The following is a 14,323-nucleotide window of genomic DNA, read 5'->3' on the forward strand; positions in this document are numbered from 1 at the left end:
GGTGAAACCACCCGTCCGAAGCGGCGAAGTCGGAGACGTTCAGACGTAGCGCGAAATCAGCCGCCTTCGCTACAATGATGGGGCCACTCAATGGGATATCCTGGCTCCGTTTTTCCTTAATCCATGCGAGCAACGCTGCCTCCAGGTCCGGGTGCTTTGCTGTACGAATTCTCTTCCGATCCTTGGCGAAAGTTTCAGCCGCGTACGAGTCCTCAATAGTCTTCTTATTGCGGATGTAGGTCGACAGCGTGCTTCTCGGTATATCGTGCTTTTTGGCAATTTCATTCTTACTCTGCTTCCCTGCATCCACTTCCCGCAGAATTTCCACTTTTTCCTTCAACGTTTTGGCACGGTATTTTCCACGCGACGACATAGCGGCACGCGAGCACTGTCGGTCTGCGACGGACGCGTACAGAACAAAAGAGAGGCTTAGAAGTTAGACGTTGCGATTGCACTGGCGACGGAGAGAATGGCCGATTTCGGGGTTGCCACCGAACGCACTGCGTATCCCGCTGTCCATGACGATGCGGCAGAGCATTTGCGAATAAACGCAAGTGCTGCCCCCTAAAAACACGCGATGATGATAGTGTATGTCGCGCCATCTGTCGCTTAACAGCAGAGACTGCGAGCTGGCTACGGCGGCGCGCAGTTCGAATTATCCGTGGCGGGCCGGATTAGCATTCGAAATAACGAGCTTTTCAATACATGGGGCTCTATGGAGCATGGCCGGACTGTGCCACTTAGTTCGAATTATTCGAAAATTCGAATTAACGAGGTGCGAATTAACGAGCTTTTACTGTATTTAATTCCATACTGAAGTTATGCCGCGTGGCAACTCAAATGGGAGGGGGGAACCATGTACAGTAAAAGCTCGATGATAGGAATCTCACGGGGTCACGAAAAATATTCGTATTAGCCGAAATTCGTATCATCGAAACACAATTAAAACTATTGTCGAATCTCGATAATTCGAACTCGAAGGGGCCCGAAAATTTGTTCGAATTAAAAGGACGTATTTTTGAAGTATTCGTGCACCATAGCACGATGCACGAACGGTGCGAGTCGTGAAATATCGCGGCGCGCAAGCGCATAGCAAGCGCGGGCCACGAAACTGCCCACGGCGGCTAACGGTCGCTTCCCGATAACGACAGAAAACGAAGCTTCAGGGAGCGAGCGGGCGGCGCCGGCACACGGGTGCGCGCGGAGACCGTCGAAGGTGAGGGCGGCAGGGAAGCGGATTTGTCCGCGTCAACTCCGCCGCTTCGGTGGCACCTCTCGCCCTCCCTCTCAACTCCCTTGTAGCTGTCTCACCTTCGACTCCGTGCGCACATCTCCGTGTGCGCCCGCCGCCGTGCTGGCGCCAGCTTATTTTAGCCGCCCCCTGAAGTTTCGTTTTCTGCCGTTATCGGGAAGCGAGCGTTTGCGGGCGTGGCAGTTTCCTTGGCCCGACTGTGCCTCCGCCGCTGCTTCCCTCTGCGCTGCTGCCGCAGCGTGTAAGGTCAACATGTGACTAGAAAATAGAGGAGAAGGGTTAACTGCCATTTTATCCACGTGGCTGAGACGTCGGCACTAGTGTGTGCTAGAATACGGTTGTCTAGAACACTCTAGTCGGCACGTACACGCTTGTTCCGGCGCGATGCAGAAACGGCGACCTTGCAATTTGAGAGAGGGGGAAATTTCCGCCGCGGGTACTCCCCCCCCCCCTCCAACCCCCCCCCCCCCCCCCCCCCCGGTTCCTTCGCGCGCGGCATTGAGGGGTCTCTCCTGAGCTTTTGCTCTATGGCGGTGTCGGAGCAATGCCGGTCGGAGGCGCCGCCGCGTTATTTGGCGCGCTGCTAAGAGCATTGTCGGTGCGCGGTATGTTCGAAGTAAGCGTGTTCGAATTAACGAGATTCGACTGTAGCTAAATTAAAGAGTCAGAGGTGAACTCACTCAGGCACATGTACGTAAAAAGCATTTATATCTTGAAGCGCCACCGCTTCGAACTCTTCGCGCCCAGTCGCGGAGTCCACGCTGTCCGGCGCCGCGCCTCCGCACCAAAAGAGAAGGAGAGAAAGCGCGTGACTGCGCGCTGTTCTCTTTCGCGGCCGTTGGTGGGGCGGTGTTTATTCGTATCAACCGACGCAGGCTGAAAATCGATTCGTAACAACCGTTCTCTAGCACGTTGCAGAGTAATGGGGCTCGGCCGGGACCACAGAAAAATTCGTATCATCCGGAAATTTGTATTAGCCGTGATCGTATCATCGAGCTTTTACTGTAATGGGAAGCAGTGCGCATTACGAAGTGTTGTTCCCCCTCCCCCTAGCAAGTGGTTGATCATGTTACACAAGCGTGTTCACTCAGCGCTCGCATTTTTCAGTGCGCTCCAAGCTGCTGACCCCACAGCCTCTGCAAGTTGTTTACTTATGTGACAAATGGCGCAGTGGTGTTTCCTGCATCCCACATCCTGGTGCTTCCATAACATTTTTGCTGCTCAATCTTTTCGTGGAAAAGGTGTGGGGAGCACGCGCGCCTATCTTCTCCCGTGTACGCTCGACGTCGCATGCGCACGTAGCGCGCGCAGAGGGAGCCGGGCGGACATGAGAGAGAGGCACTTTGCCTTCTCCCGATTCTCGCTCGCCTCTCACGACGCGCGTACCCGTGCGGGAAGGAGGACAGGCGAGGAGGACATTGCAAGACTGTAGAGGCTTGGGCTAGTCGGTACATACTGGATAGCGCTGGTGTGTGTCTCCCTTCTTGTCGTGTTTTTGCGCTGTTTCCGTATCGAGGACGACATTCCCCTCGCAAAATGGTAAAAAGGTATAAAAGAGCACGACCAAGAGACCCCCGGCTCTCTCGGAGCTCGCTACACCTGACCTGCCCCTACGGATATACCCGCTGCAACTCCTGAGTGACCTCGCTTGCGCGACTATCGCATGCAAAGAGGCAAGCCTATTTATTACTTATTATACAGAGCGGACTTCCCTCTGCAAGTGTGTTTTATTGCCAACAGCAATAAACGTTGTTGAGTTGACTCGCTTGTTGCCTTATTCACCCGAACCCTACGTAGCTGCGATTATACGCGCTATGGGTTGAAGACCCCCACAAAGGATGCTTGCAAATAACTTTTGCGTTATCCACATTTTTAGTTTTTTGCTAGATTTACCAGCCTAGGCTACATGTACATGCTTGAAATGGCCATAAACTTCGTTAAATCGAAACCTTGTCACAAGATTAGTTTGTTAAATAAAGAAAAAAATATACACTGTTTTCAATGCAACTAAGATCGGGAAATGAAAATAGTTCATTACATAGCGAATTTTGTTAAATTGGGGTGCGTTATATCGAGGTTTGACTGTACACTGAACATGGGTGCCGAAAGATTGTGTTTTCCGGGAACGTATGAACTAGTAAAAAAGAAACATAGCTGTATTGAGTGATTTTTTCCGTTTTCAATCGCGAACTTTGGGGCTGGGAAATTGTTTGAAGCATGATTCTATCAACGAGGTTCTACTCTATTCTGGACCTACATCAAGATGTGTGCTGTGCAGAAAATGTGAGGAATTTGAAGAAGAGTCTTGGTAGCCATGATTGTGGACACCTGGAATATACAAGAAGGCTTTCTGGACGTCAGCCACGACTCTGAACTGGTGCCAGTGAAACAGCAGCAACATCTTCAACACATCGTTGCTGACGTTCGGGCCTTTTTCCAGGTTGTCGTTCAGGGAAGTTATTCCAGCGCCATGGGAGAACGCATTGTAGACTACCCTGGGTTTAGTTGTGGTTTACGATTCCCTGGATTGTCTCACGATGTGGTAGTATATAGTACTTCGTGGTAGTCGTATCTTCGATGACAGGGACTGGTTTCACATGGCCATCCTTAAATGACTACGGCATCATAGCTAAGCAGAACGTCTTTGTTCTGAGAAAACCGACGGAGGAGGCAGCAACGCCGTTTGATGGCTACCACATGATTATCATGCAGGTCTGCTTGCAAGTCTCATTGTGCAGCTGAATAGTTTCGTTGAAAGCTTTCAAAACTTGCTTATCAAGGTTGGATGGTTCAACAGCATCTGTAATCGCTAAGCTTTTGAGCTGCCAAAACTTTGCAGTTCTAAGGATACACATTCTTCGTTTATGCAGCCATTTGTCCGAAGTACACGAACATTTGCTTGTGTGTGTGGGTGGAGGGGCTCATCGCTTTTTACGGGTCCTTGGAAGGCGATCGTATCCTCAAAGTAGATCGTCGCAGATTACGTCCTTATTCGGTCCACTGAAACCGTTTCATATTGCTTTGCTGGCGAAAATCATCTACTTCTGTTTGCACCAATCCCAAACGCAAGTTTGGGATTCTCTGAACGCTCGTGATGCAGCCCGATTTCCGCCCGTCTCTGCACACATGATCACTTTCCTTTTAAATGCGGCATCATGATGAACTCGGTACTTCATGCTGATAGAGCAGACGCAGAGAACCTGAAGACAGACAGTAGACTATTGCCTAAGCACGTGTACTGCAGCACATGGAGTAAGCTACGGTAGCTAGGCTTGAGCATAGCCTCCTATATACTTCATGCCTGCCCATCGGCGCCGAGAACGCAGGAAACCGGTCGTCGCGCCTAGTTCCGTCACTCACCGCCAGTTCGCGGTGCTACCCCAGAATAGAAATACAGGACGCTCTACCGCGGCGCGCGCTGTAGCATAACTATATATCACGTTATTGTTTTTTTACCGGTGCTGATTCTATTGTTTTACAATATCTGCGGGCGTTTAACGCCAACACAAACGCGTACAGGCCGCTGCGAATTGATTCTTCCGAAAAAAAAAGGATAAAAGGAAAACCACAGCTCTCATCTGTACTACTATGAAGCTTCATTTTCCTTCTGCTTATTAGTACATATGTTTTGTATGTCAGTTTGGGAAAAAAAATAATGTCGGCTCTAATAACTGCACAACAAACACTTTTATTGCCATCATTTGGATTTAAAGTTTGAGGAGCTTTCGGGACAGGGGCTTCTGTGAAAAAACTTTTGCGATGTCGTTCTAGTCCGTAATCTCCAGCGCAAAATTAGTGAATAGAGGGCAGAAGAACATGGTCAGCATGATCTCAAAGAGCTTCTCGTGATGCTCAGGCACTGAACAATTCAATAGTTCACGCTCTCGCAGCACTTGAGCAGCATTCACGGCAGTCTCCCTCAGCGGCTGCTTAAAATTTCTTCGCTTAGTGAGCACCACTACAACCTACTTGTGCAAAGAGTTCAGCACAACTACGAGTTCGTCTGACGGATATAACAGACGGCTTCTGTCTTGAAGCTTGATCAGGGAATCTGACGGCACCGAGGACTTGGGCTTTGTCAGCAAACTGAGGCATTCTTTGCAAGACACCCGCTGATTAACAGCTCTCTACAGGTTTCTGCCAACCATCGCGAGTGCTGTACATTCTGGCGAACGAAGCGTTTCTTTGCGGCGGGAAATGTGATTGACCAGCGCTGCTATTGCCTCTTTGGGAAATTCTTCGGATGGTTCTGGCGTAGTGCCTACACTCAGACGAGCATGTGCTATCTTCCGTGTCCATCACGTTGCTGTTCTTCGATCTTGACGCAATGCCTGTGTTCAGAGGCATTTCTATTCCGCACAAAACTGCTCGTGCGCCTCTCTGGTCGTTGCTTCCAGCTGACCTCTTCAACCACACACAAAAAAAATATTCGATGGCGTCAGACGTACGAGAGCTTTCTAGTCAGAACAAATCGAAAGTGCATCTCTCTTAGCAAGTATCTGACGCATTCCAGGTTTGACGCATTCCAACTTTGAGCCACTTGAAGTTCTTGATCGCTCGGAATTTCATGAAATGAGATGCCCGGGACCTTTCTCTTACTGTACGAGGTGCATCCAGGTCCACAACAATACGCCATACCACTGGGTATCAACTCGCAAAGCGCTCCATCAAATAACTTAAAGTAGCATAACTCACTCGTGACCGCGATGTCTTCTTTTCGGCCAGAAGGCTCTCATTCGCATTGCTGCTAGACGTCCTCAATGTGGCACCGACAGTCTGACCACAGCCACAGTCCTTCAATACCCTGCCGCAGCTCACCGCGTCAATCGAAGGCAGAATACATTTTTTCCCCAGCCGAGGACTGTTGCAGAAAGGTGGTGATCGCTCAGCAAGCCAGCGAACTGTCGGCAAGCGAGGCAAATGGGTATTGTCTCGATTTGACACTAATAGAGACGCGCACACGCAATTTTTCCCGCCTTTAACCATGCACGGCGGCTAGCGAACTATTCTGGTTGGATGCATGGATGGATGGATGGATGGATGGATGGATGAGGCTGAACCCTTTAAACCGGGCGGTGGCATACGCCACCTAGCCATGACTATTAACATATTTTGTACTTTGTGGTGGGTGAAATTTCACCCCTGCCTTGATTTTATCCACCAATCAGATAACCTCTGTTTGGTTATTTCTACCCGCTTAAAGTCTATTTTGCCTTCACTGTCCCTAAACCCCAATGCTTTGAAAAAATCAGCCCCGTTGCCTTGCACTGTAGGGTTAAGCCCCTTACAGAAAAGTACGAGGTGTTCAGCCATTTCCTCTTCCTCTCCACACGCACAGCACAACGTGTCTATACCTTGGTACTTGACTCGGTACATCTTAGTCCGCAATACTCCCGTCCTGGCTTCAAACAACAAAGAGCTTCCCCTAGAATTATCGTAGATATTTTCTTTGGCAATTTCTTGCTTGAAAGTTCGGTATGTGCCCAGTGCTGATTTCGTCTGCATCCCTGTTTTCCACAGACCCCTCTCTGTTTCCTTAACCTTTTTCTTAACCGCTGTTTCCTGGTTTGCACCCCTCCTGCAGTCCAAATATTTGATTGACAGTTTTCTGGTCAGCTTCCTCCATTTTGTATCAACATTCCTCATGTACAAATAACTGAAAATTCTCCTTGCCCACCGCTTTTCTGCCATTTCTCTCAATCGCTCCTCAAATTCTATCTTGCTGCTGGCTTCCCTGCCCTCGAATGACGTCCATCCCATGTCACCCTGTACCCCCTGATTTGGTGCATTTCCGTGTGCTCCCAGAGCCAGTCTACCTACCCCTCGCTGCTTAACTTCCAACCTTGCTCGAACCTCTGATCTCATGCACAGGACCGCATTGCCGAAAGTCAAACTAGGGACCATCACCCCTTTCCAAATCCCTCTCACCACTTCGTACCTATTGTAATTCCACAGTGCCCTATTTTTCATCACAGCTGCATTTCTGCTACCTTTAGTCGTCACATATTTTTCATGTTCCGTTAGGTACTCAGCCCCATTGTTTATCCACACTCCAAGATATTTGTACTTATCCACCACCTCCAGCATAACCTCCTGTATCCTATGCTCGCTGCCCTGATTATCATTAAAAGTCATGACTGCCGATTTTTCTTTACTAAACTTCAAACCTAAGCTATCTCCCTCTTTACCACAGATGTCCATTAATCTCTGCAAGTCTTCCTTGCTGTCAGCCATAAGTACAATGTCATCCGCATACATCAGTCCTGGTAATGACTGTTTAATCCATTCTCCTTGCTTGAAATAGGAAAGGTTGAAGCCAAATCCGCTCCTCTCTAATTTTTTCTCTAATCCTTGTAAATACAGCATGAACAACAGAGGTGACAGAGGGCACCCCTGCCTAAGCCCCTGCTGTATCTCTATAGGCCCAGATGTTTTCCCATTTTATAAGCACCCTGTTACTTTTATAGATATCTTTTAAAAGATTTCTTACTCCATCTTCCACCTCTAGAGTGTCCAGTATGTCCCACAAATCCTTTTGGATTACACTGTCATAGGCTCCCTTGATATCCAGAAAGGCAAGCCATAGGGGCCTGTGTTCCTTTTCTGCTATTTCAATACACTGTGTCAATGAGAACAGATTATCTTCTAACCTTCTTTGTTTTCGGAACCCATTTTGTAGTTCCCCCAGCACCTGCTCGCTCTCCACCCATGCCTGCAGTCTGTCCTTTATAATCTGCATCACCACCCTGTAAACCACTGACGTCACTGTTATGGGACGGTAGTTCTGGGGTAGCAGCGCCCCTAGCGGGCGACCTGCGAGAAGGTCAGGCAAGGAGGTTGAACGGCGCTCCCGGAATGATTGCGCAGGCACATAAAGTATATAGGAGGCTATGGCTTGAGAGTAGCTAGAATCGACGCGCGTACTAGGCAGCCATTTTGAAATGCCGACGGCTATATGGTAACGCAGATTTAGGGTCGTACTCGATTCTAATGCGCACGCAATTTTTGGACCTGTTTTATCGGAAACAAAGTGCACGTTAGATTCGAGTAAATACGGTATTTGTGGCTTGAGGGGAGCGTTTGCTGTCTAGGTTGACTGCTGAACTTCTAGGCAGCCGCACTGTAACCGGTATTTCGTGTCTCGCTACTGAGCTATAAGTGATAAGCGTATACATAGAGTGCTCTAGGAAAATTAACGGGAGTCTCAAAAGACTGTTTATATCCGGTCCTTCACTATAACTGGTTACTTTATAAGTGGTCTATACTGTATTAGGCAGGTGCGCGCTTCAGCGGGTTCAGTGAGTATGCGCCTCTGTCACCAGGGCCGGTATAACGTTCCTATTCCGATCTATTCCAATCTGCTTGATATAACTATTCCAATCTGTTTTTATGCCCACATCGGCGAGGCCTGAGCCATTCTGACCTATCACGATGGTTTTGCAATAAAGAGTCACACTTTCGCCCAAAAGGCGAAGCATCGATTGCGATAGCAAATTAGTAGACAGGTGTACGGAGTAAGGATTGTAGTTTTATTGGCCATATGAACTTGAAAACATTCGCTTACTATCTAAATTACCAAGCATCGTGTCATGCGCGCACTAGCAAACATGAACACATCTCACTCGATGCCCGCAGAAACTCGCTGTCAAAATGCTGGAGTGAGGAAGCGCGACAGCAGCAGCAAACGAATTGACCTTCATGCTGCGTCTCACGTCAACACGAACTAAGCGCTGAAAACACAGCATGCACAAACCTATCAGCACTTTCACTCTGTCCCCATCGCAGATCGCTTTCAAGATGGGGCCACGCCATATCCAGCAGCCACTGGAGTTGATTGCCCCCGCCCTCTCTCTCTCCTCTCCTCGGTGCCTTGCGTGCGATGAAAGACGATGTTCCCGGTTTCCTCCCTTGTGTGTGCAAGATTGAGCCGCCATTGTCGGCTCACCCTTGCAGGCTTTGACATACAGCATATGGCACACGGCGACGATGTTATGGCCCCTGGACTTTATACGAAACATCATGGCGATGCCGATGGCAGAAATGCGCCTGGAGTGTGCATATAATTGCTAGTGCAATAAAAGAAAATTGGAATAGTTTTACATTATACCAGCCCAGGGTTGATTGCGACTCTCTGGGTCTGCGGTGACAGATGGTGACTCAGATATTGTTACAGCGTCAATTGGACTGCCTAATTTGAGAACATTTTTCGCTGTCATGAGCATTGGCGAGGGAATATGTACAGTCAAATCTTGATAATTCGAACTCGTAGGGGCTCGAAAATTTTTTCGAATTAAAAGAAGTTTGAAATAAAGGAAGGACGTATTTTTGAAGTATTTCAACACCATAGCACGATGCATGAATGGTGCGAGTCGGGAAATATCGCAGCGCGCAAGCGCATAGCGAGCGCAACCGCCCATGCCGGCCAACGCTCGGTTCCTGATAACGGCAGAAAACAAAACTTCTGGGAGTGGACGGCGCCGGCATGGCGACGGTAGCGACGGACGGGCATGCGCGGAGACCGTCGAAGGTGAGGGAGGAGGGCGGCGGGGAAGCGGATTTGGCCCCGGCAACTCTGCCGCTTCGGTGGAAGTGGCTTCGGTGGCACCCCTCGCCCTCTCTCTCAACTCCCTCGCCGCTCCCTCACTTTCGACTGTCTTCGTGCGCGCGTGCCGGCGCCGCCGATAGCGCCGGCGCAGCGCAGATTAGCCCACTCCCTGAAGTTTCGTTTTTTGGCGTTATCGGAAACTGAGCGTTTACCGGCGTGGGCAGTTTCGTTGGCCGGACTGGGCCTCCGCCGCTGCATTAAGGAGTCTCTCCTAAGCTTTTGCTCTGTGGCGGTGTCGGAGCAATGCCGGTGGGAGGCGCCGCCGCATTATTTGGCGCGCTGCTGAGAGGATTGTCGGTCCGTGGTATGTTCGAATTAACCGTAGCAAATGCTTTCGCGTTCGAATTACCGAGCGTTTTCGCCCATTGAAATACGCAAATGTTTGAGGGGACCACAGCATCAGTTCGAATAAAACGGGCAGTTTGAATTAAGCGTGTTCGAATTAACGAGATTCGACTGTAGTTTGATCGTAGTGCCACCAATGTTTTCGGCTTTTCAGGAAAGCTGTGGGGACGCGCGACTCTCACGCGTCCCCTGATGTTCTTTTCCCCACATAGCTTGCGTATCCTGTAATCCGGCTTCTCCGCGTGGCTAAGCGCCGGCGGCGGTCGTGGTGGTTGCTATGCATTGCGAGAGATGGTGCGAGTGTCGCGTTGCTAACGCCACCGAACGGCGGGGTGACTTGGGAGCGAAAGGTCGAAAGCGCTTCCTCTTGGCTTGGGGGTTGGCGAGCAGCACGCACGAACTGTTCGTGCGTGCGCCGGCCCGCTTCGCGGGACCGTCCCTAGAAGGTTAGGAGCAGGACACCGGTATGGACGAACACAGATCTTTTGAACGCGCCACCGTTCGCGTGACCGTACATGCGAACGACTAGGCGATGGTGTCATAGCATGGGGCGAACATATTCGCTCGCTATCCGGTCGCGGTGAGTCGGACTTCCTTGATATGTCGCGCGCCCATGTGAATGTTCTATCCGTACTAATTCGGCTAGCATGCATTAGTGTATGAAAGGTACAATAAATGCCCCTTTGACTGTTTGCACTACTGTGTTGTCGTTCCTTTGTCCCAAGAGCACGTGTGAGACCCCACAAAGCATGCTCCATGCCACCGCTTGACCCACTCTTCCATATTCTAGTACGCTATAGCTACGAAGCGCGCTTCTACTACGCGCTTCGTGTTGGTTTATTTTATGTTTTTTCGTGGTTTCAAAGTGCGCTGCTGTATTGCATTATTCAACCAAAATTCACATTGGCCTGCTCCAAACTGCTTCAAAATAAAATTTTATCGGCTCCAAGTTGCTTCAAAATGCAATTTCACCTGCTCCAAACTGCTCCAAAACGCAGTTTTACTCACTCCAAAAATTGCTCTAAAATGACTTTGGGCAGCCCCACCCCTGGTAAGGTCATCTTTCCTAACACATCTCTCCTGAGGCTCATTTTGTGTGAGCCATCTTCCTTAATCTAGGTGTGCTGGCTAATGTTATCCAGAATACCTCTGATGTAGCACGTGCTCTTGGCACCCTTTATCAAAGCTCTGAACGTTTGCAGAAGTAGGGTGTCTATGTTACTTCGCTTAGTTTCATCTGACACAGCATACATGGAAGTACTGCTCGTTGCATGTTCCAGTGGAGTCGTTACCTGAGAACGTTTAACGCCCATTCCGGAGCATATCGAAGCATGTCTTCTTTGACAGTGCAGCTCACCTTACGTTGACAGCTCCTTGCTTGGTGTCCCTTTGTTGCACACCTGAAGCAGCAGCCAGCCGTCGATAGAAGATGCTTTTCCCCCGCGTTATCAATTGGTGCATCATAATCCTTTGTTGAATATGCCTTCTTGTGAAAGACGCACGCCTCCTTCTTTGTAATGCCTTTGTTATTGAGGGCTGCAGCTGATGCTACTGGCTAATTCTTATGGCTGCCAGAAAGCTGCTGTTAACCACGGTACAAGACATGTTGCTCGTAGGCAGTCTGCTCCCTAAACTCCACCTCGATGCGAATGTACTTCTGCAGTTTCTAAAGTTCTTGTTCCGAGCTCGGCTGGTCATTCACACTTGATGCCTGAAGTAGACGCCGTCCGTAATATTCTACCGCTATTTCTTGTGGAACCCATTTCGCCAGCACCTCGCCAGCTCCGAGACTCTGAGTCCTTTGAGGCCCCTGATGTTTATTTGCACAAAGCCGCATAGACTTCAAAAAGAAGTGAGGTAAGATTCGCCGATGTAGTGATGGGGCAGAGAGGGTGGAAGTATTCCAAGTGTTTTTAACAGCAAAGCTGTTCTAGCTTAAGTGCCGCCTGCTGTTGCAACACCTTGCCGAGCTATGATGTCACTGCGTTGCCTAGCAACCACCTCGCAGAGCTGCGTGTGCCTCGCCTCCTCTCCGTGCCGTGCACATGTTGCCTTGACATGGGACGTTACGGAGAGGGAAGGAGAGCATGCTCGGGAGAGGAAAAGAGAAAATGAGAGCGAGATAGAAAGAGAAATAAATTGTAGCAGCACCAACGAGGCAACGTGCAGAGCTGCTGCTGACGCCACCCGCGTTGCCTAGCCGCACATGCGCCGAAGCAGTAGCGATGACGTCATCTCGCGTGGCTTAGTAACCGCAGGCGCAGGTGTGCGCTCGCTTCGCCCGACGTAGACACGGCTCAGCCGAGCACCCGCCAGCTGCGCACTACTGTGCATGCGCCGCGACGTCATCCCGGTGTGTCGTCTGCTGCGAAACCTATGCACTGTGCATAGCTTTCGCCCAGTGTGCATGCGCTTGGCCCCGAAGTTTGCCATATGGGAGGCTGCGCCTAGTCGTGTCAACTTTCGCTAGATATCGAACAGCTAGCCTCCAACGCGTTCGGCCTCGGCAAGCAACAGCGATCTTGGAACTGTGCCAACCTTGGTTAGCCTGCCTGTGTTTGTGGCATGCCAGGAACGCTGTCGCTCGTAGGCGCCGACGTGTCCAGCACTATTCATGCTAAATGTCGTGAAAGCGAAGGTACCTCTGAAAATGAACGTTCGAGAATGTCTTCCCTACATGCGTAGTTAAGTTAAATGAAGGTAAGACCTAGCAGTAGCAGCCAGTACGATTTGAGGTTCGACATTTTCGCTGTGCCCAAGCTTTGCACGACCGAGTGCAAACGTGCCCGATTTTTTCTTTTTTTTTTTTTCAGTAATTCACATGGCTCTGAACCCGATCCTTCAATATCGAAAGGCGCTGAAGAATACTGCGAAGCTCTGCGTGATCGAACTTGTTGTTGGCTAAAAGATCCTCAAATTATTTGATGATCTTAGTGCTAAGTTGTTACCGAGCTGCTCTTGCATTCCGCAGCCATTTCATGGTCCTCCATGAAAGCCGGTTGGGGTTTCAGCACCAGTGCAAAGTCCGAGGACCTCAGTGTCCGGTAGACAAGGCTTCAAGTATGATGAAGGACAATACGCCCGAAGAGCTGAGAGCAGCGTGTCTTACGCCATCAATTATTAACAGCGATGCTGTTTAAGCCAGCCGTAACTTGTGGTTCCTATCAAGAAACTATCATCGTCAGCAATGAAGAAAGAAATAAAAGAAAATAACCTTTCTTGCCGAGGCGTGATTCAAACCCGTGTACCCACGGTCCCAAGGCAAGCATCGTAACTATTAGATTGTACAGCCACGCTTGCAGAACATGCATTTATGCGAGCCATATGGTTGCGTTCGAGCGTCGTCGTCTTTGTCCACAGCTGGCGCGTTTGCACGTGCTTGTACAATGCTCTGCGAGGTGAACAAGAAGTTTTGCGCGCTTCAGAGAGAGAAAGACAAAGAGAGAGAGACGCATGCACGGAGTGGGTCTACTGGAACGCGTTGTCGGCATTGCAACGCTGTGGAACGCGGTGTCGGTGTTGCAAGCTGCGCTATGCAACGCGCAGTGACGGCCGTAAGTTCAAGAGAGAGACATGCATTCACGGAGCGGGTCTGCTGGAATGCATCGTCGGCATTGCAACGCGGTAGAATGCGGTGTTGGCATTTCGGCCAGCTTCGCTGTGTCTTGAGTTTTGCGCGGCCTAGTGCAAGCTTTCGCTTTTTTTCCAGAAAGAAGACGAACGCCCGTGCCCGTGCACTCAATCGCCACACTTTGTTTTTCTTTCTTTTTGCGCAGGCTCTTTCGTTGCTCTTATTAACGCAGCCATTTACTCTTGCGGTGTGCATTGACAAATGGTCTTTTTGCCATTTAATTAGTGTCTTTGATGCATTCCTTTAATGTGAAAGCATTATATGCCCCATTACGCAAAAATCTGTTGGCGTGACTGAAAGACGATACCAAAAGTGGCCGATGCTGCAAGGAGTAAAAACCCGTCACGAAATGCTAGGATTGACGTCACATTTCTCATAGGTTCCTGTAAAAAAAGTAAATGAATGCCTTTAAAAAGAAAATTTTGTAAATTTCGGTCTGGGTGGGAATCGGTCTCCGAGGTGCCAGACGAGCATGCTTGCTCGATGCCCC

At 49.7% G+C, this 14,323-nt stretch overlaps 1 protein-coding gene across 3 annotated transcripts in view; it reads left to right on the forward strand.

Moving 5' to 3' along the window:
* LOC119461880 (cyclin-dependent kinase 8) overlaps positions 1-14,323 on the forward strand; it is a 260,725-nt gene that overhangs the window by 120,664 nt on the left and 125,738 nt on the right. The gene's annotated exons all lie outside the window — the stretch shown is intronic.

The sequence above is a fragment of the Dermacentor silvarum genome, chromosome 8 (genome assembly GCF_013339745.2).
Source record: "Dermacentor silvarum isolate Dsil-2018 chromosome 8, BIME_Dsil_1.4, whole genome shotgun sequence".
Taxonomy (NCBI): Eukaryota; Metazoa; Arthropoda; class Arachnida; order Ixodida; family Ixodidae; genus Dermacentor; species Dermacentor silvarum.